This window comes from Bufo bufo, chromosome 2 (assembly GCF_905171765.1).
Source record: "Bufo bufo chromosome 2, aBufBuf1.1, whole genome shotgun sequence".
In the NCBI taxonomy this organism is placed as follows: domain Eukaryota; kingdom Metazoa; phylum Chordata; class Amphibia; order Anura; family Bufonidae; genus Bufo; species Bufo bufo.
This window is the reverse complement of record NC_053390.1, coordinates 25138515-25165031: the sequence shown is the minus strand read 5'-3', so window position 1 is coordinate 25165031 and position 26517 is coordinate 25138515. Positions and strand designations below refer to the sequence as shown.

The following is a 26517-nucleotide window of genomic DNA, read 5'->3' as shown; positions in this document are numbered from 1 at the left end:
AAAGACACCCCAAAACACATTGCCCTACTTATGCTGAGTATGGCGATACCACATGTTTGACACTTTTTTGCAGCCTAGGTGCGCAAAGGGGTCCAAATTCCAATGAGTACCTTTTAGGAGGGCATTTTTAGACATTTGGATTCCAGACTTCTTCTCACGCTTTAGGCCCCTAAAATGCCAGGGCAGTATAAATACCCCACATGTGACCCCATTTTGGAAAGAAGACACCCCAAGGTATTCCGTGAGGGGCATGGTGAGTTCATAGATTTATTTTTTTTGGCACAAGTTAGCAGAAATAGATTTTTGTTTTTTCTCCCTTTCGGCTAACTTGGGACAAACAGTTCAATCTTTCATGGACTCAATATGCCCCTCAGCGAATACCTTGGGGTGTCTTCTTTCCAAAATGGGGTCATTTGTGGGGTGTTTGTACTGCCCTGGCATTTGAGGGTCTCCGCAATCATTACATGTATGGCCAGCATTAGGAGTTTCTGCTATTCTCCTTATATTGAGCATACGGGTAATGAGATTTTTTTTTCCGTTCAGCCTCTGGGCTGAAAGAAAAAATGAATGGCACAGATTTCTTCATTCGCATCGATCAATGTGGATGAAAAAATCTCTGCCAAAAAATGTGCAAAAAAAAAAAAAGAGGGGAAAGGCGTCTGCCAGGACATAGGAGCTCCGCCCAACATCCAAACCCACTTAGCTCGTATGCCCTGGCAAACCCGATTTCTCCATTCACATCAATCGATGTGGATGAATAAATCATTGCCAGAATTTTATTTTATTTTTTTATACAAAGTGTTTGCCAAAGCATATGAACACCGCCTCCTCAGCTCATAAGCCTCGGCAAACGTATCTTTTTTACTGCAGAGGAGAAATCTCGTCTTGCAGTGTCGCATACACCGACTTTTGTGTAATCTCACAGCAGCGCAATTCTTCTGTCAGAATGCACATCAGTGCTGCAGCTGGTTGATCGCTTAGTCCACCTAGAAGGTAAAAAAAACCAGGCAGCAACGCAATAAATTTATTAACATTAACTTTATATAACATTTGAAACAGAACATTAACTTTTATAAACTTTATTGAACATTTGAAACAGAACATTAACTTTTTTGCATACCTGTGATTTTTTATTTTTTTTTACCTTTAGAGGATAAACCTCTCCTTCCCCATGGGACAATGTGCAAAGCGCAAATCGCCCAGAGATGAGGCGAAGTACATTATGCACTTTGTCCCAAGTGAAAGGAGAGGTTTGTGGCAGCTCTGTGTGAAAGGGCCCTAAGACCCCTGTGTGCCTGTCCTGTGTCACGCAATCCCTACACTAATAGTGTACCTGTGTGTGGAACTTGCGGAAACACTCCCCTATGCATAGGGCAGGCTGGTCAGGACAAAAAACTGTGGTGTCACGCCTTATTCCAGCCCTGCTACAGACACAACATCTTTTTCTTGGGGAACAGTGAGTTGGGGTACCAGGATAGACACTCGGGAAGTGTCTGGCATGTAGCCGGCTCACTACATCAGGGACTTGGGGCACGGACCCTCCTGGATACAGGAGTTCCGAAATGATCTCTTCCTGGAATTTTAGGAAGGATCCCGTTCTCCCAGCCTTACTGTAGAGAACAAAACTATTATAGACAGCCAATTGAATTAAATAGACAGACACCTTCTTATACCAGCATCTGGTGCGGCGGGACACTAAATAGGGAGCCAACATATGGTCATTGAAGTCCACCCCTCCCATGTGAAGGTTATAGTCGTGGACAGAGAGGGGTTTCTCAATGACTCCAGTTGCCCTTTCAATTTCTACTGTCGTGTCTGTGTGAATGGTGGACAGAAGGTAAACATCCCTCTTGTCCCTCCACTTCACCGCGAGCAGTTCTTGGTCACACAAGGCAGCCCTCTCCCCCCGTACAAGTCGGGTATTAATGAGCCGTTGGGGGAAGCCCCGGCGACTAGGTCGCGCGGTGCCACAGCATTGAATTCTGACTAGATGTAAGTGCCGAAAGAGGGCCAAACTTGTGTAAAAATTGTCCACGTATAAGTGGTACCCCTTGTGGAGTAAGGGTGACACCAAGTCCCAGACAATCTTGCCACTGCTCCCCTGGTAGTCAGGGCATCCGACCGGCTCCAGTTTTGAGTCTTTTCCCTCATATACCCTAAAACGATATGTATAGCCTGTGGCCCTTTCACAGAGCTTATACCGGGGGCGCTTGCTGGGGATGTACTGTTTGATGCCAAGGCGCCCGATAAAATGTATAAGGGACTCGTCTATGCAGATGTTCTGATTGGGGGTATACGCATCTGCAAATCTGGATGACAAATGGTCTATGAGGGGCCGAATTTTGTGGAGCCGGTCATAAGCAGGGTGGCCTCTTGGATGACAGGTTTTATTGTCAGCGAAATGCATAAAGCGCATGATGACCTCAAAACGTGCCCTGGACATTGCAGCAGAGAACATGGGCATGTAATGTATTGGGTCTTTAGACCAATAGGACCGCAATACATTTTTTTTAGTTAGACCCATGTTGAGGATAAGGCCCAAAAATATTTTTAATTCGGAAACTGTGACTGGTTTCCACCAGTAAGGCTGGGCATAGAAGCTTTCCGGATTGGCGGTTATATAGTCTGTGGCGTAGCGGTTGGTTTCTGCCACAACTCATAGAGATCCGCGGTGAAGAACAGCTCAAAAAACTCAAGGGCCGATCCTAAATGAGCCGTCTCCATGCGAACTCCAGACTGGGCGGTGAAAGGGGGCAATACGGGTGCGGTGGAAGCAGGGGATTGCAAATTAGGGTTTGCCAGCACCTCTGGGTTACTAAGGGCTCTACGGGCCTGTGAACGTGGTGGCTGCGACGGGGGAGTTAATGCACGTGCCACCGTACCAGCTTGAACTGCCCTTCTGGTGCTCGCCACTTCACCAGGGAATACGGCAGTGCTGGTAGAAGGTCCAGGATGTGCTGCGCTGCTGGTGTATGCCGCACTATGAAAAAGATCAGCGCTAGCACCACTCTGCTGCAAATGAGGCTCATCATGCAGGGTAGGCAGAACACTGACATGGGGTTGGGTACGCCTGACCATAGCAGGGACCTCTACCTCGTCATCTTCGCTAGTGGTTAGAGTGCCACTGCTGTCTACAGGTTCATATTCTGAACCACTGGATTCAGCGGGTGAGGCGTCCCCATCGCTTTCATCCATCAGGGCCAGAATCCTGTAGGCCTCTTTTTTGCCATTTTGGACTAACTAAATTTAGGGGGTATTCCTCTGAGACTACCCAGGAAAAAGAGCAAACCTGCCTAGTAAAAAGGAGTGCTTGCGAAGTAAAGCTGCGATCGCTAATAAAGATCCAAAAAGCTCAAAAGCGATCTTTATAGCGCCGTAGTGACAGAAAAAAATTTCTGTCACTGCGGTGGGGCGGACTGAACGCAAGTGTGTGCACAAGATCAGGCCTGATCGGGCAAACACTGCGTTTTTTGTAGAGCCTAAGGTGACCTTAATGTACTTATATAGATCTGATTGCGATCAGTCTTGATCACTTACAGATACTATATAGTACTAGTGCTGATTAGCGACAGCGTTGACGCTAATCAGCGACTAATCAGTGACTGCGGCGGGCTGGGCGCTAACTACCTAACAAATAGCTAACTACCTGGCGGGGATGAGGGACCCTTACAGGGGGGTGATCAATGACAGGGGGGTGATCAGGGAGTCTATATGGGGTGATCAGGGGTTAATAAGGGGTTAATAAGTGACGGGGGGGTAGTGTATGTGTGGTGATTGGTGCTACTTACAGAGCTGCCTGTGTCCTCTGGTGGTCGATCCAAGCAAAAGGGACCACCAGAGGACCAGGTAGCAGGTATATTAGACGCTATTTACAAAATAGCGTCTGACATACCCCTTTCATTGGATCTTTTAAAAATCTACAGCCTGCCAGCCAATGATCGCTGCCGGCAGGCTGTAGTTAAACTTGTTCCCATGGCTCTGACGTGAACGCGCGCGCGTTCACAGGAAATCTCGGATCTCACGAGATGACGCCTATTGGCGTCATCGAGACCTGAGAGCACCACCGTCCTGACGCCTATCGGCGTTAGTGTGACGGGAGGTGGTTAATATGTATAAATATATCAGGGGTCAGTACAGAGATCTCTCCCATCATCTATTTATCCCCAGGACTGTGACTGTGACGAGGGGACATCCTCTGCGTCTGGAGGAAAGAAGGTTTGTACACAAACATAGAAGAGGATTCTTTACGGTAAGAGCAGTGAGACTATGGAACTCTCTGCCTGAGGAGGTGGTGATGGGGAGTACAATAAAGGAATTCAAGAGGGGCCTGGATGTGTTTCTGGAGTGTAATAATATTACAGGCTATAGCTACTAGAGAGGGGTCGTTGATCCAGGGAGTTATTCTGATGCCTGATTGGAGTCGGGAAGGAATTTTTTATTCCCCTAAAGTGGGGAAAATTGGCTTCTACCTCACAGGGGTTTTTTTTGCCTTCCTCTGTATCAACTTGCAGGATGACTGGACAAATGTCTTTTTTCGGCCTTATGTACTATATTACTATGTTACACTAGAGCAGACAAACTTATTACATTTCTATTAGGCTGGATGTGAATACAGTAAGTCATTCATTTTGAATGCACTTCTGGCTTTGGTTCAAAAAAGTGTAATTCCCGCTTTATAAAAATGTCTATAACACTGCCTGACAGTGCTGCATGATGCCTTCGTCTTCTACTTTATAAATTAAGAAAATTACAATTTTTTCCTTAGAATTCCTACAGGGATTCTCTATGAAGATAAAAATTTGAATTTGTTTTTTTTTTCTATTTAAACTACAGAGAATACAAAATATAAAATTCTTCACTGGCATAGTTATAGGGGTCGCAGCGATCGCAGTTGCAACCGGGCCCCTAAGCCAGTGGCTCTGTACTTTTCCCTTTATAAGATGCATCGCTTCCATTATGGAAGCACTCACTATTCTGCAGGAGGTGGGGGAGTGAAGTGCTGTACTTAGCCCTCCACCCTGCCTGCTCTTCTGGGGCCCGTACTGCTGTGTCCTGGCTGACTACAGTGTCAGGACGTACAGAGCGCACTGTGACCAGACGCTGCAGGCAGTCAGGTGACTGTGCAGCGCAAGCCCCTAGAAAAGAAGATAGCTGAGAGACCGCCGGACCGGGAGAGTGGCAGCAGGAGAGGTAAGTTAATTTATTTATTTTAAAATCTGATTTGAGGTCTGATATGGGGGTCTGGAAGTCTGGTCTGATATTTAACGAGGATCTGGAGGTCTGGTCTGATATGAGGGTCTAGAGGTCTAATGGGGGTCTGGTCTGAGGTCTGATATAGGGTCTGGTCTAATATGGGAATCTGTAGGTCTAATTGGGTCTGATCTGAGGTCTGAGATGGGGGGGTCTCATCAGAGGTTTGATATGGGGGTCTGATCTGAGCATTTGTTATGGAGTCTGATCTAAAAGGTAAGCGGGTATTTTTTGTACTGGCGCACACTATAAAGGGGTATTTTCTTTGTACTGAGGCACATTGATGGACAATGGGGGCATTATTACTATTGGGGACACTGTTAACACTATGCACTCTGGCAGACAATTATTTCTATTGGTGGGACTTTTCAGGAGGACTGTTTTTGCAGATATAATACTGGGGAATACAGCAGACACAGTATTAGAGTTGGCAGGATGGGGTGTTCTGAATGTGGGAGAATGATGGAAAAGTAGGAAACTAAGATGTCTGTCAAACTCTGCAGAGAGAGGAGATGACTGAAAGAAATCATCATGGTGGTCTGGTCTGAATGGAGAAGATGAGGAAAGAGAGTATCTATATCAGAGCACACGTCACTGGATGTAAGAGGTACATGTGGGGCAGTATTCTTCTGTACAATTTGTAGAGCTGTATGTAATGTTTTCCAAGCATGTCTTTAATGGGGTTGTCCGCTTTTTACTATTCATGAACTATCCTCAGGACAGGTTATCGATATCAGATCAGCGGGGGGTCTCACTCCCGTCACCCTCGCCGAGCAGCTGTTAGAAGACAAGGTAGCATTCACACAAGTTCTACCTTCTCTGCTCTGTTAGGTTAGGTTGAGAAGTTGGCATGGGGGGGGTCATTTCAATTTTTACCTCAGGCAGTAGAAAGGCTAGATGCTTCTTGGCCCCAAAGCACTTGGGGAACCTAAACTCTTGCAACTGGGCTCATGAACCTAGTCTTAGTTCCTGTTTATACTGTGTCTGTGATTTGGGTGCATTTTCAAGTTCCAGAGACTCCTACTGTTTGTATCAGAGTTCCTGATTCTTGAGGGTCAGCTGCCAAGTACACCAGGCCCATCCCAGGAAGTAGCAGTCTGGTCACCCTGTACAGGTGTTAAAGGGTGAATACTGGGGAGGTGCCAGAATAATAGCCTTAAGGTTTGGCACAATGTCAAACTGGTTACTTGTCACAGTGGTTCCACAATCACTGATCTATTACAGATGCCCACACCATCGGCACTAATGTAACCCTGTGCACTGATAAGCTGGATGGTCCATCTCCTCCTCAGTCCGCAGGACATAGCATCCGTAGTTTTCTTTTTTTTATTCAAAGAAACGGTATGTAGAAGGAAATTCAGTATACAAAGCAAGTACAAAACATAGCCATGGCAAATATACATTTCCAGACAATAGGACAATTAGCCATCAATAGTAAAGACACCATTTCCTTCAATTTTTCTTAATCTCAAATACATAGAAATGAACTAAACATTGTGCAATTGGGCTTCAAAGTAATAGCATTAGTAGACGGTTGCATGCGTGTGATCTAGATCAACAAACAGCCCAATCGCCACCAATAGCCTAACAACAGTAAAAACAAACTAACCAAAAATCAGAGAAGGGGGAAGAAACAAAAAAGGTGCGGAGGGGGGCTCAACCGTCTAAAAGAAGTAAAAGCTAGGGAGCCAAAGGTCCCAAACCAGTGGAAGGAATCCTTAACAAAGGTCTCCAGACCTTGTCAAATTTATCAGGACAACCTTAGGATAAATAGGTGAGCTTAAAAAGTGGGAGTACCGTATTCACCTCCTTAAGCCAGGCATTTTTGGTGGGCCTCTTTGGGTGCTTCCAATTATATAGGATAACCTTTTTTGCATAACAGAACAGTAGTTTAAGTAAGGTGCACAAAGCCACAGTAAGAGGAAGGTCATCAATGAGCCCAAAGAGGCAAACCTTGGGATGCAGTATATTTGGCACGGTCAGATTAGTCTCCATAAACCCCAGAACCTCTCTCCAATATGGCCGTAAGACTCTACAGTCCCAGAACATGTGTAGCATCGTGCCATCCGGGACACTCAGCCAAAGGCAATGCCCCCATAACATACAGTCTGTGAGGGGGATAATAAATCCTATGTGTAAATTTAACACGTAATAACTGGTCTCTGTAGCAGTCTGGAGACCCTTACAATCATCCTCATCCAGATCTTGGATGTCCCTTTGCCATTTCTGTAATATTTTATCTCGCATGGGTGTAAAACTCCGGGTGGTATATCCATAAAATGCTTACAGTGGTTTCCTGAGGTCTTTATTGCTCGCCATACCCTCAAGGAGTGGAGTGGTGAAAAACAGATCAAAGTCCCCAAATTGTGCCCGGAAGGCATGTTTCAGTTGATAATAATAATACAGTACATGACTAGGAAAATTATAAGTGGCCTGTAAATATTGGAAGGAACAAAGAGATCCCCTATCTGTGATATGTGCAAGAGTAGTAATACCATGCCTCCTCCATATCTGCATATGGGGGAGCCCCACAGCATCCGTAGTGTTTACATTTTTGTACATCTGACCACAGAACAGTTTTCCATTTTGCCTCAATTGTAAATGAGCTTTGGCCCAGAGAAAACGGCGGTGTTTCTGGATTGTATTTACATAAGACTAATTCTCAGCTTTACGGCTCATGCACACGGCTGTAAGTGTTTTGCAGTCTGCAGATGCACAAAACACATATTCTGCCCGAGGGCACGCCACCATTTATTTTTGTCTCCTGCAGAAATGTCCTATCTCTGTCCGCAAAACGGATGATAATAGGACATGTTCTATTTTTTTGTGGAATGGACATACAGAAATGCACACGGATTAATTTCCGTTTTGCTTGTGGCCCCATTGAAATAAATGGTTCCGCACATGGGCCGCAAAAAAAAATGGAACGGACACAGACAAAAAACGTGCATTTGTGGATTACATGGTGAATTGTGGTCACAGACAGTGATTTCTGGAATGTTCCTGAGCCCATGCAGTGATTTCCAGTACAGAATCAGCCTGTTATTAACGCAGTGCTGCACGAAGGCCCGTAGACCACGAGCATCCAATACTGACCATCGGCCTTGTACACATGGATTTCTCCAGATTCCGTGAACCTTTTGATGATGATATGTCCTGTAGATGGTGGGTAATTAAAGGTTCCTCAACTTTACTTTGAGGAACATGATTTTGAAATTACTCCACAATTTTTGATGCAGTTTCTCACAGATTGGTGACCTCTGCCCATCTTTGCTTCTGGGAGACTCTGCCCCTCTTTATACCCGGTCATGTCACTTAGTTGCACATTGCTCCTCCAGCTGTTTTTTATTAGCACCGCTTATTTTTTCAGCCTTTTGCTGCCTCTGTACTAACATCTTGAGATGCGTTATGTTTTTTTTATGAATTGGTAAATTGTCTCACTTTCATCATCTGTTCTATCATCTATTGTAAAGAAAACCTGGAACTATGAGATTTACAGATCATTTCATTCAGTTCTTATTCACATTTATTTACAGTTTAAGCTGCGCCCCAAAGTTTGTTGGAATTACATGTCACTGCACACACGTGTATACACTGCACATGACGGCTCTTACCTTGTGATATAAGAGGCTGGTGCTCCTCCATTACATGTCACTGCACACACGTGTATACACTGCACATGACGGCTCTTACCTTGTGATATAAGAGGCTGGTGCTCCTCCATTACATGTCACCGCACACACGTGTACACACTGCACATGACGGCTCTTACCTTGTGATATAAGAGGCTGGTGGTCCTCCATTACATGTCACTGCACACACGTGTATACACTGCACATGACGGCTCTTACCTTGTGATATAAGAGGCTGGTGGTCCTCCATTACATGTCACTGCACACACGTGTACACACTGCACATGACGGGTCTGACCTTGTCACATAAGAGGCTGGTGCTCCTCCATTACATGTCACTGCACACACGTGTATACACTGCACATGACGGCTCTTACTTTGTGATATAAGAGGCTGGTGCTCCTCCATTACATGTCACTGCACACACGTGTACACACTGCACATGACGGGTCTGACCTTGTCATATAAGAGGCTGGTGCTCCTCCATTACATGTCACTGCACACACGTGTATACACTGCACATGACGGCTCTTACCTTGTGATATAAGAGGCTGGTGCTCCTCCATTACATGTCACTGCACACACGTGTACACACTGCACATGACGGGTCTGACCTTGTCATATAAGAGGCTGGTGCTCCTCCATTACATGTCACTGCACACACATGTATACACTGCACATGACGGCTCTTACCTTGTGATATACAAGGCTGGTGCTCCTCCATTACATGTCACTGCACACATGTGTATACACTGCACATGATGGGCCTTACCTTGTGATATAAGAGGCTGGTGCTCCTCCATTACATGTCACTGCACACACTGCACATGACGGCTCTTACCTTGTGATATAAGAGGCTGGTGCTCCTCCATTACATGTCACTGCACACACGTGTATACACTGCACATGACGGGTCTTACCCTGTGATATAAGAGGCTGGTGCTCCTCCATTACATGTCACTGCACACACATGTATACACTGCACATGACGGCTCTTACCTTGTGATATAAGAGGCTGGTGCTCCTCCATTACATGTCACTGCACACACGTGTATACACTGCACATAACGGGTCTTACCCTGTGATATAAGAGGCTGGTGCTCCTCCATTACATGTCACTGCACACACGTGTATACACTGCACATGACGGGTCTTACCTTGTGATATAAGAGGCTGGTGCTCCTCCATTACATGTCACTGCACACACGTGTATACACTGCACATGACGGCTCTTACTTTGTGATATAAGAGGCTGGTGCTCCTCCATTACATGTCACTGCACACACGTGTATACACTGCACATGACGGCTCTTACCTTGTGATATAAGAGGCTGGTGCTCCTCCATCATGGCCTCCTTGTACAGATCCCTGTGTCCTTCTATATACTCCCACTCCTGCATGGAGAAATAGACAGTGACATCCTGACACCTTATAGGAACCTGACAACACAATGACACCGTCATCACCCAGACCCCTCCAGTGCTGTTACTGGAGAATTTCCCAGCATTCCCAGCAGTGTCACCTCTCCAGTCAACAGCTCCATCATCTTGTGGGTGAGTTCTAGCATCTTCTGCTCATGTATCAGGGGGTGAGGGGGAGGCTCTGTGATGGGGGGAGGGGTCCTGCTCCGCCCTCCTGACTCCTGGAGATGGATGATGGGAGTCACACAGTCCCCCGATGTCTTCTTCACTATTGTGTACTCCTGTGGATGGAGAGAGACACTTAGGGAATAAACCCTTCAGGGGCCATGTGCTCTCCTCCGGCCCTTTCCTCCTGGGTACAACGTGCCTACTTACCTTCTCATGGCTCCTACAACATGACTGTTGGTCACTGGTCACATGATACATCTTTTACCATACTGGGGGGTGATCTTCAGGTTCTCGGTTACTTGGAAGGTCTGGAGGACGTTCTACAGGACCCTGGACTCTTCCTATGATGGATTCTCCTCCCCGATGTCTGACTTGTTACAGAATACAATAAAGAGGAGAGAAATCTGGAAAAGTTTACCTCTCCGCTCAGCAGGGAGATGATCTCCAAGGTGAGGTCTAATATTCTTCTGCTGATCTCCTTCCTGTCCATCCTTGGTGGGTCATTCAGGAGAAGGCTCGTATTGCTGGTTTTCTTCATCTTCCTTCCAAATAAAGGAAATAGAGGACCTTTCATGGGTCCGAACATTGTAAGATAACTAACTGGATATATAGAGCGGCGCCCAGGGATCTCACTGCACTTACTATTACCCCTGGGTGCCGCTCCGTTCGCCCGCTGTGGCCCCTGGTATATTCTCCCGAGTTGTAAGGTAATTGCTACTCTAGGTAAACCAGGGAGGAGTCTGCCCTGTTTCTCCCTGGCTGTTAGCGATTGGACAGCGCTACAGCCAGGGAGAAGGAGACGCCCAGGGAGAAACAGGGCAGACTCCTCCCTGGTTTACCGATAGTAGCAATTACCATACAGCGCAGGAGAAGGTAACGGGGCCACAGCAGGCGAATGGGATAATAGTAAGTGCAGTGAGATCCCTGGGCGCCGCTCTACATGTCCAGATAGTTATCTTACAATGTTTGGACCCATGAAAGGTCCTCTTTAATCAGTGAGTCCCATGTCCCCTATAATGAGGCCGAGAAATAGTACAACTCATCCCGCAAAACTCAGACCCTCATGAAGCTGCACTGATGGGAAAACACTGAGCTCCGGGTGTATCTAAGCTCCTGGCAGTGCAGTGTGTATCTGCAGCACGCCAGACCTGCAGGGTATTGCGAAGTGAGGTCATGGTTATGGGCAATCGAGGGTTACTCACTATTTGGAGGAGAACCCTGGGCAGGCATGCGGCAGTGAAGGAGAGGTAGACACAAGTTCCTCTGGGGCACACTCTGTATGTAGAGACCTGGCCTGATGTTATGTGAGGTGCCCTGGATGTTGCAGGTGTTTAGAGTGCCTGAAGCAAGGTCCCTTTTAAGATTCGTGACGCCAGTGCCTGTAACGGTGGCACACCGATTTGTAGGAATAGTAAATGAGTACGCAGTGGGTAAACCAAACGTTGCTTTACTTGGTGGAAACGGTCCAACTTTGTACATGCAGTTACAGAAGATGTTAATGCAGTCCTTTACAGTTCCAAATTCACAGCAGGTTTATATCACAGCAGGTTTCAATCTTGCAAGATACTTGGAGGGTATACAACTAATACTTTGCAGTGCAACGCTGCTCTATCCCCTTCAGCTATTCTAGCTGGCTGGATCCCAAGGCCCGGATGCCTACTTGCTGGCTTGAATCCTTGGTATAAATTCCTTCCTCCAGTATTGGCACTTGCTTTAAGGTTACAGTACCTTTGTTTCTTAGCTGTTTTCACTGCTGACTGTTAAGGGTGGCTGCAGGTTTCTCCCAGGAGGTCCTGTCCTACTACTGGGGTATCTCAACTGAGCTAATCCTAGCCTCAGGAGCTTCAGGTAGACTAAGTGACTCCTTTAGTCCCCTGGAATACACTGCCTCTCCCCTGTCTGGGACTACCTATATATAACTAGGGCTCTCTAGCTCCCTCTAACGTCTGGGAGGCTAAACTTCACCCTGACAGGCCTGACACCCAGATAACACAGGGAAATGCATACACATGACATTAAATGCAATAAACACATTAACCCTTGTGTAGTGCCCACCTTTACCTAGTGGGACACTACATACCCCCACGCTATGACATTGCCCGTCCTTGGCGCAAAATGGAGGGTCCGCCCATCTGGAGGCGGCAACCTGAAAGACAAATGAGAACATGCACATACAGCAATCACCACAATAACAATATAAAACAATGACGAACAGTGTCACTGAGAGGCGTGGTGAAAAGGGGCGTCGTTCTATTCTCTCAGGATAATGTAAGGGAACAGGGGCGCTGACCTGGTGCAGCGTATCAATAAACCAGGATAGTCCATAAAAATGTAAACAAACATAAGTCCTTGGAGGCTCAAAGTATATAAATGAGTCCGTATCCAGGTTCGCGAAAGATTAAACAGGGGTTTCCCGTGAGAGGCTACCTGGGCCCATAATGTAGTCTCCAAACCTCACAGGTGGGTGTCCCCTGGTAGAATGGGTGGACCTCCTTAGTGGCAGGGGTTCTTCCTGCCCGGACTCGGGAAGGTCAGAGGAGCCCACTGCCTCTGGAGCTACGTCAGGAGCTCCCTGGGGTAAGGTGTCCTGAGGCTGAGGGCTGACAGGAACGGGAGCAGGAACCACTAAATTCAACCAGGGCGTGAGGGCCCAGTGGAGCGGCTCTTTGTCATGGATCAAGTTCTCCACAGCCTGCATAGGGTTCCAAGGTGGGGCCGGCAACTCTTCTTCAGAAGGCTCAGGCTCCATATCCTCTGCCGCTGGTTCTCCTTCTATACAAGGCTTAAGACGATTCCTGTGAACGATTTGGGAACCTTTTCCTTCCCTGGAAACTTGGTAAATGTGGGCTGCAGCATTGGGTATGGCAGTGATAATATAGGGAATCCTTTCCCATTTACTGTCCAACTTGCTGGTCCGGTGGTTGTTTTTTAACCACACCTTGTCTTCAAGAGCCAGGGGTTCCGCATGGGCAGTCTGGTCATAGTCTTTTTGCTGCCTTTCTCGAACAATCTCCATACGTTCCTGGACAATCTCCTTAGCATTGAGGAGACGCCTTTGGTGTTCCACTACCCAATCCGTCCTGGGCAGTGGGTTGATCACATCTGGTACTTAAACACCTAGGGAGTGGTCCGCAGGCAATCTCCCTTGTCGGCCAAACATCAAATAGAACGGGGTGGAACCGGTGGAACAATGGATAGTGTTGTTGTAAGTGTACATGAGCTGCGGCAACAGGGTAGGCCACTCGCCCCTCGTCTCGGGGGGTACTGCTCTCAACATCTCAATGAGAGTCTTATTCATTTTTTCACAGAGTCCGTTACCTTGCGGATGATAGGCGGTGGTCCGGACCTTCTCGCAGTTATGTAGCAGGCAACATCTCATGGAACAGCTGCGACTCAAACGCAGACCCTTGGTCGGTGAGGATCCTTTCTGGGCAGCCGTAGGGCACAGGAAATGCTTCCAGAATGCCTCCGCTGTAGTCTTGGCCGTCAGATCTCTCACAGGCACTGCTACGACAAACTTGGTGAAGTGGTCAATAATAGTCATGGCATACGTTTACCCTGAGCGACTCGGCTCCAACTTCACATGGTCAATAGCGACAAGTTCTAAAGGAGCTGTACTTACAATAGGATGGAGAGGCGCCCTCTGGTCATGGCATTCTGTTCGCCCCACAGCACAGGCAGTGCATTCTCTGCACCATTTCTCGATATCTCCTCTCATCCCAATCCAATAGAATCTTCTGCGAATGGTAGCCTCAGTCTTCTGCACACCAAAGTGTCCGGACTGGTTGTGATACATATCCAGCACCAGGCTGGCATCCCGACGTGGCAGGAGAATTTGACATCCTGGACACTGGATCCAGACTCCTTCTGAGCAACAGGCCTCACTGAAGGAACAGTTGGTGGCGATGTCTCCACAGTCTCGCTAGTTCTGGGTCTGCACTCCTTCTAAGGATTCTCTCAGGGATTTTCCCACTGGTAAGGAAGTCGAGCAGTTCACCGAGGACTCTACTTTTCGGACTGGAGCTTAATCCATCTTTCTTGCTCACCTCTGGACTCAGGGACCATCTGATGAGGGAGGATCAGCAGCAGGAAGATCTTCAGTACGGATATTATCCTGCTGGGCAAATTTATGGTAGAACGCTGGCATTTCCACTTCTTCCCAGGCATCTTTTGGTTAATCTGGGGCCTCTGTAGTGGGAAGCCGCGACAGAGCATCAGCGTTATCGTTGGAGCGGCCTGCCCGGTACTTCACAGTAAAGTCATAGTTGGCAAGGCGGGAGGCCCATCTTTGCTCCAGTGCCCCTAATTTGGCTGTATTCAGATGCGCCAGGGGATTATTGTCCATGAAGGCAACAAATGGCGTGGCAGCGAGATAGTCTTTAAACTTTTCGGTCACAGCCCACACTAAGGCAAGAAATTCCAGCTTGAAAGAACTGTAGTTCTGGTCGTTCTTTTCAGCTCCCTTCAGGGATCTGCTGGCGTAGGCAATCACCCTTTCTTTGTTATCTTGCACTTGAGCCAACACGGCCCCCAGGCCTCTTTTACTGGCATCTGTGTAGAGGTGGAATGGCTTCTGATAATCTGGGTAACCCAGAACAGGGGGTTCAGTCAACTTCTTCTTTAGGAGTTGAAAGGAAATTTCCCGTTCTTCGTTCCATTCAACAGGAATAGGAGTTTTTGGGCTCTTCTTTGGATGCCCCCTCAGAAGTTCCTGGATGGGATCCGCAATTTGTGCGAAGTGCGGGATGAAACGCCTGTAATACCCTGCAAAACTGAGAAAGCTCCTCACCTCTTTCACGGTCGTAGGAGTAGGCAGTTGCGGACAGCAGCAAGTTTATCAGGATCAGGCTTTGTACTCCTTCGGCACTGACAACGTGCCCAAGGTATTTGACCGCTGGCTTCAGCAGGTGGCACTTGGATGGCTTGATTTTGAGGCCATATTTAGTAAGAACTTGAAAACACCCTCACCCAGGTGCTTTACATGGTCCTGATACGTCTTGGAGTATACAATGACGTCATCCAGGTATAAGAGTACAGTCTCAAAATTCCTATGGCCTAAACAACGTTCCATCAGCCTCTGGAACGTTCCGGAGCGTTACACAGTCCAAACGGCATATAATTGAATTCGAACAGGCCCATAGGTGTAGTGAAAGCAGTCTTTTCTCGATCTTCTGGGGCCATGGGTACTTGCCAGTACCCACTGGTTAAGTCCAAGGTGGAGAAATAGGCTGATGACCCCAGGGCAGTCAAGGACTCTTCAATGCGTAGCAATGGATATGCATCTTTATGGGTGATTTGATTAATTTTTCTGTAATCCACGCAGAACCTTATGCTGCCATCTTTTTTTCCGGACAAGGACTAGGGGCGCAGCCCAGGGACTATGACTGTCCCGGATTATATTAGACTCCTTCATCTCTTTTATCATCTCTTTCACGGACTGATAGGTAGTAGGTGGTATGGGTCGGTGTCTCTCCTTAATAGGAGGATGAGAGCCAGTGGGTATGGTGTGTGTGATTTACACTGACCTCTCCATAATCCATGGAGTGCTTGCTGAAAGCCTGGTGGTGGCTCCTTCACCAGCTTCAGGATTCCCTCTATTTGCTCCTTTGGGGTGATTTGCTCCCCACATGTAATTTTTCCCACCAGGACGTTGTAGGAGTGCTGCTGCTCTGTGTGGTCTGGAACGCCTCCGTGGCAGGCAGACGGATCACATCCTGGAAAGACACCTGAAAAGCTGAGCAACGGGGCAGTGTTTAAGGAGAGTAACGGGATGATCACCAAAGTTAATTAAACGGACAGGCACTTTACCTTGAGACACGGTCACCAGGCTCTTGGCTGTCCGTATGAAGGGATGATTTTCAATAGGAATAGGTTCCACTAGGGCTTGATAGTCCTGGCCCTGGATCCCTAACACAGCACGGCACCACAGGATGATCTGGGAATTTGGAGGCAGAATTACCGGCCGGTTATCCCGGATCCGGACAGTGCAAATTTCTCCTTTCTTGTTGGCGAACCTTTGTTGAGCACACAGCCCACTAATAGTCTTTGAATAACTCTTCTGGAAGCAGGTGAGGCTGAAGATATAGTTTGATTCAATGCTTCAAGCACTTCGGAGTAACAATTTTTTAGAACGTTAGTCCCTAAGTCACAGGAGTGTCCTCCTTTATCTCCTGCTTGTACCACATTTACGCCTTGCTGTGTCAGGGTGGCATCTCCCACCTGCCAGGGTAGGCTCCAATACCCATGCACTTTCACGGGCTTACCGTTGCTGGCAATGATATCTAGCCAGGACTCTGGTGGCTGGGTGAGAAGACTTGGATCCCAGAATTTGTCAAGGCAGGCCGTTGAATGGTGGTGACCTGTGACCAGTGTCCAACAGGGCTTCAAAGGATATCCCGTTGATACATATATTAATTTTCGGACGGGATCCTACATACTTAGGCATCCAGCTTGGATCCTTTGGACCTACTGTTCTACCTCCCGAGGGGGCGGTCCTCTGCTTCAGGGGTTGCCACGTTTAAACTGCCAGCACATTGATTCAGTATGTACATATTTCTTGCAGTGGTGGCAGACAGGCTGTCTTCTACTTCTGGGCCGGTAACTCGGTCGCCCATCAGGTTCTTTTGGATATACATCCCTATAGGCAGGTAGGAGCCTTGGAGGAAAAGGGCCTTCATCTTCTAGTAACAATGGTCTCTCCCACTCCTCTATTTTCTTGCACACCTTCTCTAGGCTTAGAGTAAGATAGTTCACTTGCTCCATTAGCGCTGCCACTACATCTGTGACTGGAGCCTGGGCGGCCTGACCGACTCCTGCAGACCCCCCATTAACAGTCTTTGGCCGACAAGCCCTGAGGTTCAGGGAAGGCTGCTGGCCCTGGAGCAGGGTTCTGGCCTAGTATACTGATGGCCAATTCTTTAAAATCCAAAAATGTACAGTGAGGGTGTTGAGCTGACAACATCCGTAGCTGGCCCTTTAAATTCTCAGTGCTTATGCCCGCAATGAACTGCTCTCTCTAAGAGTCCGGTCCTGATCCTCGGATTCTTTGGGATCCAATTGTACTACAGCTCTCAGTGTCTCTTGTAGGACAGGGCAAAATCGCGGAGCGACTCTCCAGGCTGCTGCTTTCTGCTGAAGAAAGCATTTTAACTTCTGACACCGTTCTGGCCTCGAATGTGGTGCCCAAATGGTCAAAAATCTGTTCTAGGCTACTCTTCTCAGAGCGGGGCCATGACATGACTTCCCTGCGGGCGGCCCCTTCTAACTGGGCTAGGAGGATCTCCATTTGTTGTCAGCAGTTATGGGTAAAGCCGGAACAAGGTCAGTACTCTGTTCCCTAAAAGTCCTTTAACTTGTGGGCTTCCCCAGAATAACGTGGGAACCAGGGGGCCCCAAATAATACGCATGGTTAGCGGCATCAAGGCTTGGCGGCTGCCGCGGTGGCAGGGGCCCTAGAGTCGGCTGTGAGTACTTCAGAAGGCCCGACTGGGGCCGCCTGTCCGATTTCCTCAGGTGCGGACATGGCGTTGCTATGTGGGTATGGTCCTTTAAATGTAGCGGAGCGGACCGGAGTGGCAATGATAATAACTTTTTTTTTTTTTTTTTCGCAGTAAAGTCTTTAGTCACTAAAGGGGTTCCCTCCGGTGCCCTGGCAGGGGTCGGGAATGTTCCGGTAAGGTAAACAGAAGAGCCGGGCAACAGTTCAAAGTCTGTACTTACTCCGGTGATGCTCGCTCCAGGTCTCGCGAGATGCATGGCTACGGGCGTTGAGCGTCCTGCGTACAGCGTCAGCAGGTGGGCGCGGCCTCTCGTAGCTCCGGGACTCAGATAGACGGCACCTTTTCTTCCTCCAGACAGGGCGGCGTTCTTCCTCCTTGTTGGGCCGGGGTGATGACTCCGCCTGGTTCTTTTCGCGCCAAAGTCCTCTTTTTCGCGCCAAATGGTTCCACAAGGCGCACTTGTAATCCACCTCAGGTTAACAGTGGGCCAAAATCGCTGTCTATCACTGACAGCAAGCGGTGGTCTTAAAATAAGCAGCAAACGGTCCATGCAATATAATCTTTACACCGCAATTATTACAGTTTCTTTGGCCCAGCAATTTTCAATAAAGCATTTAGGGCTTGGTCACTTTAAGGCATATGATAGCACACAGTTTTTATATCCGCAATGGCGCAGGAAAGTTCGGTATCCTGTTCGTGACGCCAATTTATGCAGCACGCCAGACCTGCAGGGGTATTCGAAGTGAGGTCACGGTTATGGGCAATCGAGGGTTACTCACTATTTGGAGGAGAACCCTGGGCAGGCATGCGGCAGTGAAAGAGAGGTAGACACAAGTTCCTCTGGGGCACACTCTGTATGTAGAGACCTGGCCTGATGTTATGTGAGGTGCCCTGGATGTTGCAGGTGTTTAGAGTGCCTGAAGCAAGGTCCCTTTTAAGATTCGTGACGCCAGTGCCTGTAACGGTGGCACAACGATTTGTAGGAATAGTAAATGAGTACGCAGTGGGTAACCAAACGTTGCTTTACTTGGTGGAAACGAGTCAACTTTGTACATGCAGTTACAGAAGATGTTAATGCAGTCCTTTACAAGTTCCCAAATTCACAGCAGGTTTATATCACAGCAGGTTTCAATCTTGCAAGATACTTGGAGGTATACAATAATACTTTGCAGTGCAACGCTGCTCTATCCCCTTCAGTATTTCTAGCTGGCTGGATCCCAAGGCCCGGATGCCTACTTGCTGGATTAAATCCTTGGTATAAATTCCTTCCTCAGTATTGGCACTTGCTTTAAGGTTACAGTACCTTTGTTTCTTAGCTGGTTTTCACTGTGACTGTTAAGAGTGGCTGCAGGTTTCTCCAGGAGGTCCTGTCCTACTACTGGGGTATCTCAACTGAGCTAATCTAGCCTCTAGGAGCTTCAGGTAGACTAAGTGACTCCTCTAGTCCCCTGTAGTGATGTCCGGTTCATGAACGAATCGTTCATTTGAATCGATTCAGTTCAGTGAACCGGAGGAGTCGATTCACTTGAATGATCCGATCCGTTTGAAAACGGCTCTTCTCAGTCACAGCAGACGCTCAGCTCACCTCACGCTGGCAGCAGGAGCCTGAGGGCGGGACTGGGAGGAGTCAGTAATATGATCTTAGAGTGGAAGCTGCTTCTGCCAGCCCCTCCCCCTCCCCGCCCACCAACCAATCACCGACCAGAGCTGAGGGGGCGAGGCCAGCACAGCACACTGCAGCTCTGACTCAGTCCTCGGAGTAGTGCAGGGTCAGGGAGTCTAGGAATGGAATGAGTCACAAGAACCTAAAGATCCGACTCAGTCAGTGACTCATTCGATTCAAGAGCCGAGAGTCACTAGAACAGGTTACATTACACTGAGGCTGTCGGCTCTTGTTGCAGCAGTGATAAGGTTAAGGGACAGATGAGACAGAGTTTAGATTACAGGATGAATTAAATTAACCCTTTAGAATCAAATTGGCTTCTCAGGAGATATATATGTTAAGGCATTCATTCAGTAGCTATATAAACTAAGGGTGGGTTCACATGAGATTGCCTTTAACATATATATCTCCTGAGAAGCAATTTGATTCTAATGGGTTAATTTAATTCATCCTGTAATCTAAAACTGTGTCTCATCTGTCCCTTCTCTCTCTGCTCCTGTCCCTTAACCTTATCACTGCTGCAACAAGAGCCTCTGACTCAGTGTAAACTGTTCTACAGTCTGACTCTCGGCTCTTCTAACTCAATGATCGAATGAGTCACTGACTGAGTCGGATCTTTAGATTCTTGTGACTTCATTCGATTCATTTAGACTCCTGACCCTGCACTACTCCGAGGACTGGAGTCAGAGCTGCTAGTGTGCTGTGCTTGCCCCGCCCCCTCAGCTCTGGTCGGTGATGGTTGGTGGGCGGGGCTAGCACTTGCGAGTCAGCTCAGCAGTCTGACTGGACAAGTGAACCGAAGATCCGATTCATGAATCGGTTCATTTGAATGAGCTGATCCAAATGAACCGATTCACCTAAAAGATCCGAACTTCCCATCACTAGTCCCCTGGAATACACTGCCTCTCCCCTGTCTGGACTACCCTATATATAACTAGGGCTCTCTAGCTCCCTAACGTCTGGGAGGCTAAACTTCACCCTGACAGGCCCTGACACCCAGATAAACAGGGAAATGCATACACATGACATTAAATGCAATAAACACATTAACCCTTGTGTAGTGCCCACCCTTTACCTAGTGGGACACTACATATCTAAGCTCCTGGCAGTGAAAACCTCATTCACACAGAGCAGATTCTCTTATCCAGCACCGAATGATGACAACCCCCACTCTCCCCCACTACTACTCCCCCCATCATACTAAGCTGAGGAGCGGAGAAGGATTCCTTGTGTGTAATGGAGGAGAATCTCCAGAGGTGACATGTCTGACCTTCTCCACCACACTGTCTCCCTCACAGCTCATCTTACCTGCAGGCTGGAGGAATGGCTGATACCAGAGAGAACAAGAGCCCTGACTACCGACCAGGACCTGCCCAGTATCTGCTGCACTGCCAGAGCTGAAGGACCTGGGGTGATATCACTGTCATGTAATCAGTGACTCTCCTGGCTAGCTCCGCCCCCTGCACTGATCACATGACGGTGATATCATCACAGGTCTTTCAGCAGTACATTCACAGTAGAGAAGAGAAGCGTCAATTTTGACGTAAATTTGTTTTCCTTAGTCCTAACAGCAGCACAAGTGGGATATTTGCCCCTGTGAAGCTGAACAAAAATTTCTGCCTAAGTATCCTAATTAGTAATTAACTAATTAAGCCCCTACCCCATATAACCCGGCCCCTAACTGGACAGGGTTGCTTTATAACAAGTAAATGATAATAAATCACACAAGGGAGGGAAATTTGTGTGCTGCTGTTAGGACTAAGGGAAAACAAATTTACGTCAAAATTGGACTCTTCCCTTTCGTCCTAACCAGCAGCACAAGTGGGGAAGTAGCAAGGAACCTCACCCAAATTGGGAGGGCTCCCTACTCCCTCTTAGGAGAGGGCGGCACTTAAAACGGATTGTCCAAAGGCCATTCCCTCCGCCTGTCTAGCCTCTAGACGTAATGTGAGATGAAGGTGTTCAGAGAACTCCAAGAAGCGGCTGCACAAATCTGATCTAAGGGGATCAGTTTCTTTTCAGCATAAGAGGTGGATACAGCCCTGGTAGAATGGGCGGAGACAAAGGAAGGAGGCGTCAAATCTTGGGACAGAAAGGCCAGACGGATTGCTTCTTTAATCCACCTGCTCAGAGTGGGTTTGGAGGCCTTCAGACCCTGTTCTTCTCTGAATAGGTCAGAAGGAGGTTTTCCGATCTTCTAAAATCCGCCTTGTTCTGTCCAAATACACCTAAGAACCTCTTGAGATGTCCAATGTACGGAGCCTTTCTTCCTCAGGAGAAGCCGCAGCCGGTGAAAAAGTGGGCAGACATATCGTCTGATTGATATTGGAAAAAGTAGGAACCTTTGGCAAAAAGGTTGGCAAAAACCTTAACAGGACCTTGTCCTGAAGGAATTTTAAATAGGTCGGAAGCCCCCAGAGCCTGAAGTTCCCCAACTCTCTTAGCTGATGTGATAGCAGTAAGAAGGTGATCTTTAGAGATAAGAACCTCAAGTCTACCTCATTCAAAGGACTCAAAAGGGGGAACACATAACCTTTTAGAACCACTGTTAAGTCCCACTGTGGATTGGTCTCAGGATTCTGGGTTTAAGCATCATCGGCTCCCTTCAGGAACCTCTGATTAGGGGTCCTGAGAAATCGGTCTGCTAAGCATGCCGATAAGGCAGAGACAGTGAGTCTCTGAGTGTAGATGGGCTTAGACCCTGTCTAGACATCCTGGAGGAATTGTAAAATAGCGGAGAGAGGAGGTCTGAGGCAACTACCTCTCTGTCATTACACCATTGCAGAATATTCTGTAGATTCTAGAATACTTCTTGCTTGTAGATTCAGCTCTGGAGTGAGAAATTGTTCTCAGGACCTCCACAGGATAACCCTCTAGCTTCTAGAAGGGACCATGTTAATCTCCAGGCTGTCAGATTGAGCCTCCTCAGATCTAGACAGGGACCTGTGTCTGATACACAAGGTCCCTGTATTAGGGGAAGTCTCCAATAATTGCCCTGACTCCTCTGCATGAGCTGGGTGAACCCAAGACTCTTTGGCCAGAATGGCATGATGGCAATCACCGAGGTCTGGTCTTGCTTGTTCTTCATCAAACCCTCGTTATCATGGAAACTTGGAGGGAAGATAATATTGCAGCCTGAACCTCCAAGTTATGGACAGAGCGTCTATCGCTACCGGGTTGTCTCCCTGTAAAGGGAAACCGAACTTGCTCACCTTGGCGTTCATCGGGTAGCCATCAGGTCGATTTCCGGGGTGCCCCACCGCTGGACAATCATGGAGAAGATACTCTTGTTCAGGGACCATTCCCCTGGAACCGGTAGACCCCGACTCAGGCGATCTGCCACCACATTGAGATCCCCTTTGATATGGACTGCCTTAGGTGGGTGGGATAGGTTGATCTCTGCCCAAGAGAGAATAGATCCCCAACCTGCCCTCAGGAGGGTTTGGATTTCGTCCCCTCCCTGTCTGTTCAGGTAAGCGACCACAGTTGTGTTGTCTGTCCGGACTCTCACCGCCTGACTGCGGATGAGAGGAGCAAAATGAAGGAGGGCTAGTTTGACCGCTCTCAGCTCTCTCCAGTTGGATGAGAGGAATTTTCCCTGGGGATTCCAAGTACCCTCGTACTGGGTTGTCCTCCAGATGGGCCCCCCCAGCCCCAGCAGTGAAGAGTCGTGGTCAACGTGACCCAAGACGTTGGACCAGAGACCTTCCATCTTTTAGGTTCTATCTCCACTTGAGCGAAGAACGGACTTCTACCGACAGGGAGTGCATTGTGTCTAGGTCTTTAGGCTTGCGACTCCAAGCTGCTAAGACCTCCTCCTGAAGAGGGCGTTAAGTGCCATAAGGCCCAAGGAACTGCCTCTGCAGATGCTGACATGTGGCCTAACATCTCTCATAAGAACCCTTATGGAAACTCGTCCTGGTGCGGTATAAGAGACTGTGCGTTTTATTACTCTGTCCCTCCTCTGTGGGGGACAGGTACAGGGTCATCAGTTGTGAATCGATCACAAACCCAAGAACGTTCTCGTGGTTGACGGGACTAAGTGCGAGTTGTCCCCCAATTTATCAACCAACCCAGACCCTGGAGAATCTTGGGCAAGCTTGTAGAAGCTGACTCTGCAGGACGTCTGCGTTTGCGGCTTTTAAAAGCCAAATCGTCCAAGTACAGTACGACCTCTAGCCCAAGAAGTCTTAAATGGGCAACCACAGGAGCCACTACCTTTGTGAAGGTGTATGCCGAGCTGAGGATATGCCGAAAAAGCAATACAGCAAACTGGTAGTGCTTCACTACCCCTTGCAAGGCCACAGCAACTCTGACGATATTTCCTGTGTGTGGGCAGATGGGAACATGAAGGTAAGCATCCTTCAGGTCAATAGTTACCATCATATCTCCTGGTTCAGGTTGTTTAAATACAGAGCGAATGGTTCCATCCCTGGAAACGCTTCTTCCTGATGAAACGATTTAAGTAACGTAAATCGATGATTATCCGCCAGTCTCCTAATAGTTTGGTACCAGAAAGATGGGGGAATAAACCCCCATGCCGCATTCGCGAGGAGGAACCTCTCTAATGCTCCTTTCTGTATATACTGGAGAACAGAGTCTTTCCAGGATTAATTGTTTGTCGGGTGCTAGTTCCTTTGTTAGGACGAACTTTGTCCCGAGGAAGGGAATTAAATCTATTTTGTACCCTGATGCTATCACCTGTAGCACCCAAGGGTCTGGAATTTTTTGCATCCAAAACTTTTGAATAAACTCAAACGTCCACGACTGGGGACTGAAAAACTGGTCCTTCCTCTGGGACACCGGGGGGTGGGGAAGGGGAATTGACGGGCTGTAGAGAGTCATAGATCAGCCCTGCGGTTTCCACGACCGCGACCCCTACCTCTCTTACTACCTTCAGAACGCCTCTGGGTTCTATCCTCCCCTGAAATCTTCCTCCTCCTCTACCTCTTCCTCGACCCCGAAAGGACTGCTGGGGGAGGGATTTACCTTTCTTGTCCGCTAAGTTCTCCATGAGAGAATCTAATTCAGAACCGAACAATCTACCCGGTTCATAGGAAGGGAGCAAAGGTTAAACTTGGACGTGTTGTCCGCCGCCCATGGTTTTAACCAGAGTGGGCGCCTGCTGGCTGAGGAAAGCGCCATAGACTGGCCGCTAATTTTAATTGTTGTTGGGAGGAATCTGATAAGAAATCAATCCCCAGTAAGAGAGTCTTAAATTGGTCCAGGATGTCGTCCCGGGCAACCCCAGAATCCAAGTCGATTGGATTCTGAGAGTGCGCGCACGGATAAACTCTGATACTTCAGAGCACGCTATAGCAACCGAGGCAGAGGCGGAGGCAGCCGAGTAGTTGCGTCTAAGCGTGCACTCTGCTCGTCTGTCTAGGGGGTCCTTTAGGTTGCTGCCATCGTCTGAGGGGACTAGAGTTTTTTGGAGAGCTTTGATATGGCCATATCCACCTTTGGAGGTGGAACCCAAACTAAGGAATCCGCATCCTGTAGAGGGAACATTAGTTTAAATCTCTTTGTTAATACTGGACCCTTCTCCGGGTGTTTCCACTCGGTTGCCATTAATTTCTTTAAAGACTCGTCCACTTTAAAGGCCCTTGGCCCCCTAGAGGTGGACTGTGGAGCTTCCCCTTGCTCAACAGCATGGTCCCTCGACCTGATGGAGCGTAACAGTCTTTGAGTTTTTTCGGCCGGAAAGAGGAAGGCCGAACTCTCTTCCTCAGAGGAAGAATTATCCTCAATGGAGACGACGTCTTCAGACATGGGTACAGGACCAGGAGAAGCCTGTCTGGGCCTCTTGTTAGAGACTGCTCCCTTAATCTCGGCAATGGACGTATACATGAAACTGATTCATCCATGAAAACATCTCCACCACCGTTGGGTTCTAGGTCCGTTGGTCTGGGTCGGCAGCCTGGGCATCGGTGGAATTCGTACGAATCCGGCAATGGGGTGCTGCAGCTGGTAGCAGGCGAGATGTCTCTGCTTCTGAGTAGATTTGCCTAAGGAACAGACAACAAGATAAGAATTTGGACCCAAAATGGTACAAAAAGGACGAGCAGTACCTTACCATGAGGTTGCGATTCAGCATTTAGAAAGAAAGCAAGGTGACTTCAAGGAACTTCCTGAGCGCAGGAAGTAGCCAAACAGCAGAAGTCAGGTTGAGCTCAGAAAACTGAGAGCAACACTGACCTGCCTCACAACAGGTGCCTTAAATAGCGCAAGGGGGAGGAGTTTATAGTCACTCCCCCACCCTGGGGGTGGATTCCCGAAGTTAAAACCACAACTTTTAATAAAATAATATAACTATCTCTATTTTCCCCCCGTTAGGTACCCCAGCCAAACTGAGGGCACGGACCTAAGAGACTTTTAACAGAGGAAGCGCTGAACACAGCGCTGGAGGACGGAGCCGGGGACCGGAAGTGACATCAATGACGCACTTCCGGTTCTCGCGAGACGCTGGAGGAGCGCGGAAGCGACTGCTTATGCGCCACACGAGGTAAGAGGCATGCGATATGACTGGAAACGTAGATGGGCCCCGAAGTAATCCACCGGAGGCACGCTCCCACCGAGGCAGGAGAGGGCAGGACACACTCAGGATACCTAGGAAATAAGAAGGCAGAATTAAAACATTATAATAACCATATTATAACGCTACAAATAACAATGGGAGACTCCAGTAAGGAGTCTAGCCTGTCCTGGAGTCCACAGGACAATAAAAAAGCAACCCCGTCCAGTTAGGGGCCGGGTTATATGGGGTAGGGGCTTAATTAGTTAATTACTAATTAGGATACTTAGGCAGAAATTTTGTTCATTAAAAATTCCGCCTGTCCTGACCAGCTTCACAGGGGCAAATACCCCACTTGTGCTGCTGGTAG

At 48.1% G+C, this 26517-nt stretch overlaps 1 protein-coding gene, 1 long non-coding RNA gene and 1 pseudogene across 3 annotated transcripts in view; 1 reads left to right on the top strand and 2 right to left on the bottom strand.

Annotated features, from left to right (window-relative positions):
* The window catches only part of LOC120991124 (zinc finger protein 585A-like), a 2129672-nt gene that overhangs the window by 190249 nt on the left and 1912906 nt on the right, over nt 1-26517 (top strand). The window lies entirely within an intron of this gene.
* The window catches only part of LOC120991893, a 92091-nt pseudogene that overhangs the window by 34632 nt on the left and 30942 nt on the right, over nt 1-26517 (bottom strand).
* On the bottom strand, nt 10550-20996 carry LOC120991200. 2 transcript variants are annotated; one of them, XR_005776552.1, is made up of 4 exons: nt 20942-20996; nt 20799-20803; nt 10890-11009; nt 10550-10584 (listed from the first exon to the last, which is right to left on the bottom strand). It is a non-coding gene; the product is annotated as an uncharacterized LOC120991200 (long non-coding RNA). The 2 variants fall into 2 exon arrangements; XR_005776553.1 differs by lacking the exon at nt 20799-20803 and adding an exon at nt 13262-13266 and having other exon boundaries at nt 20942-20990.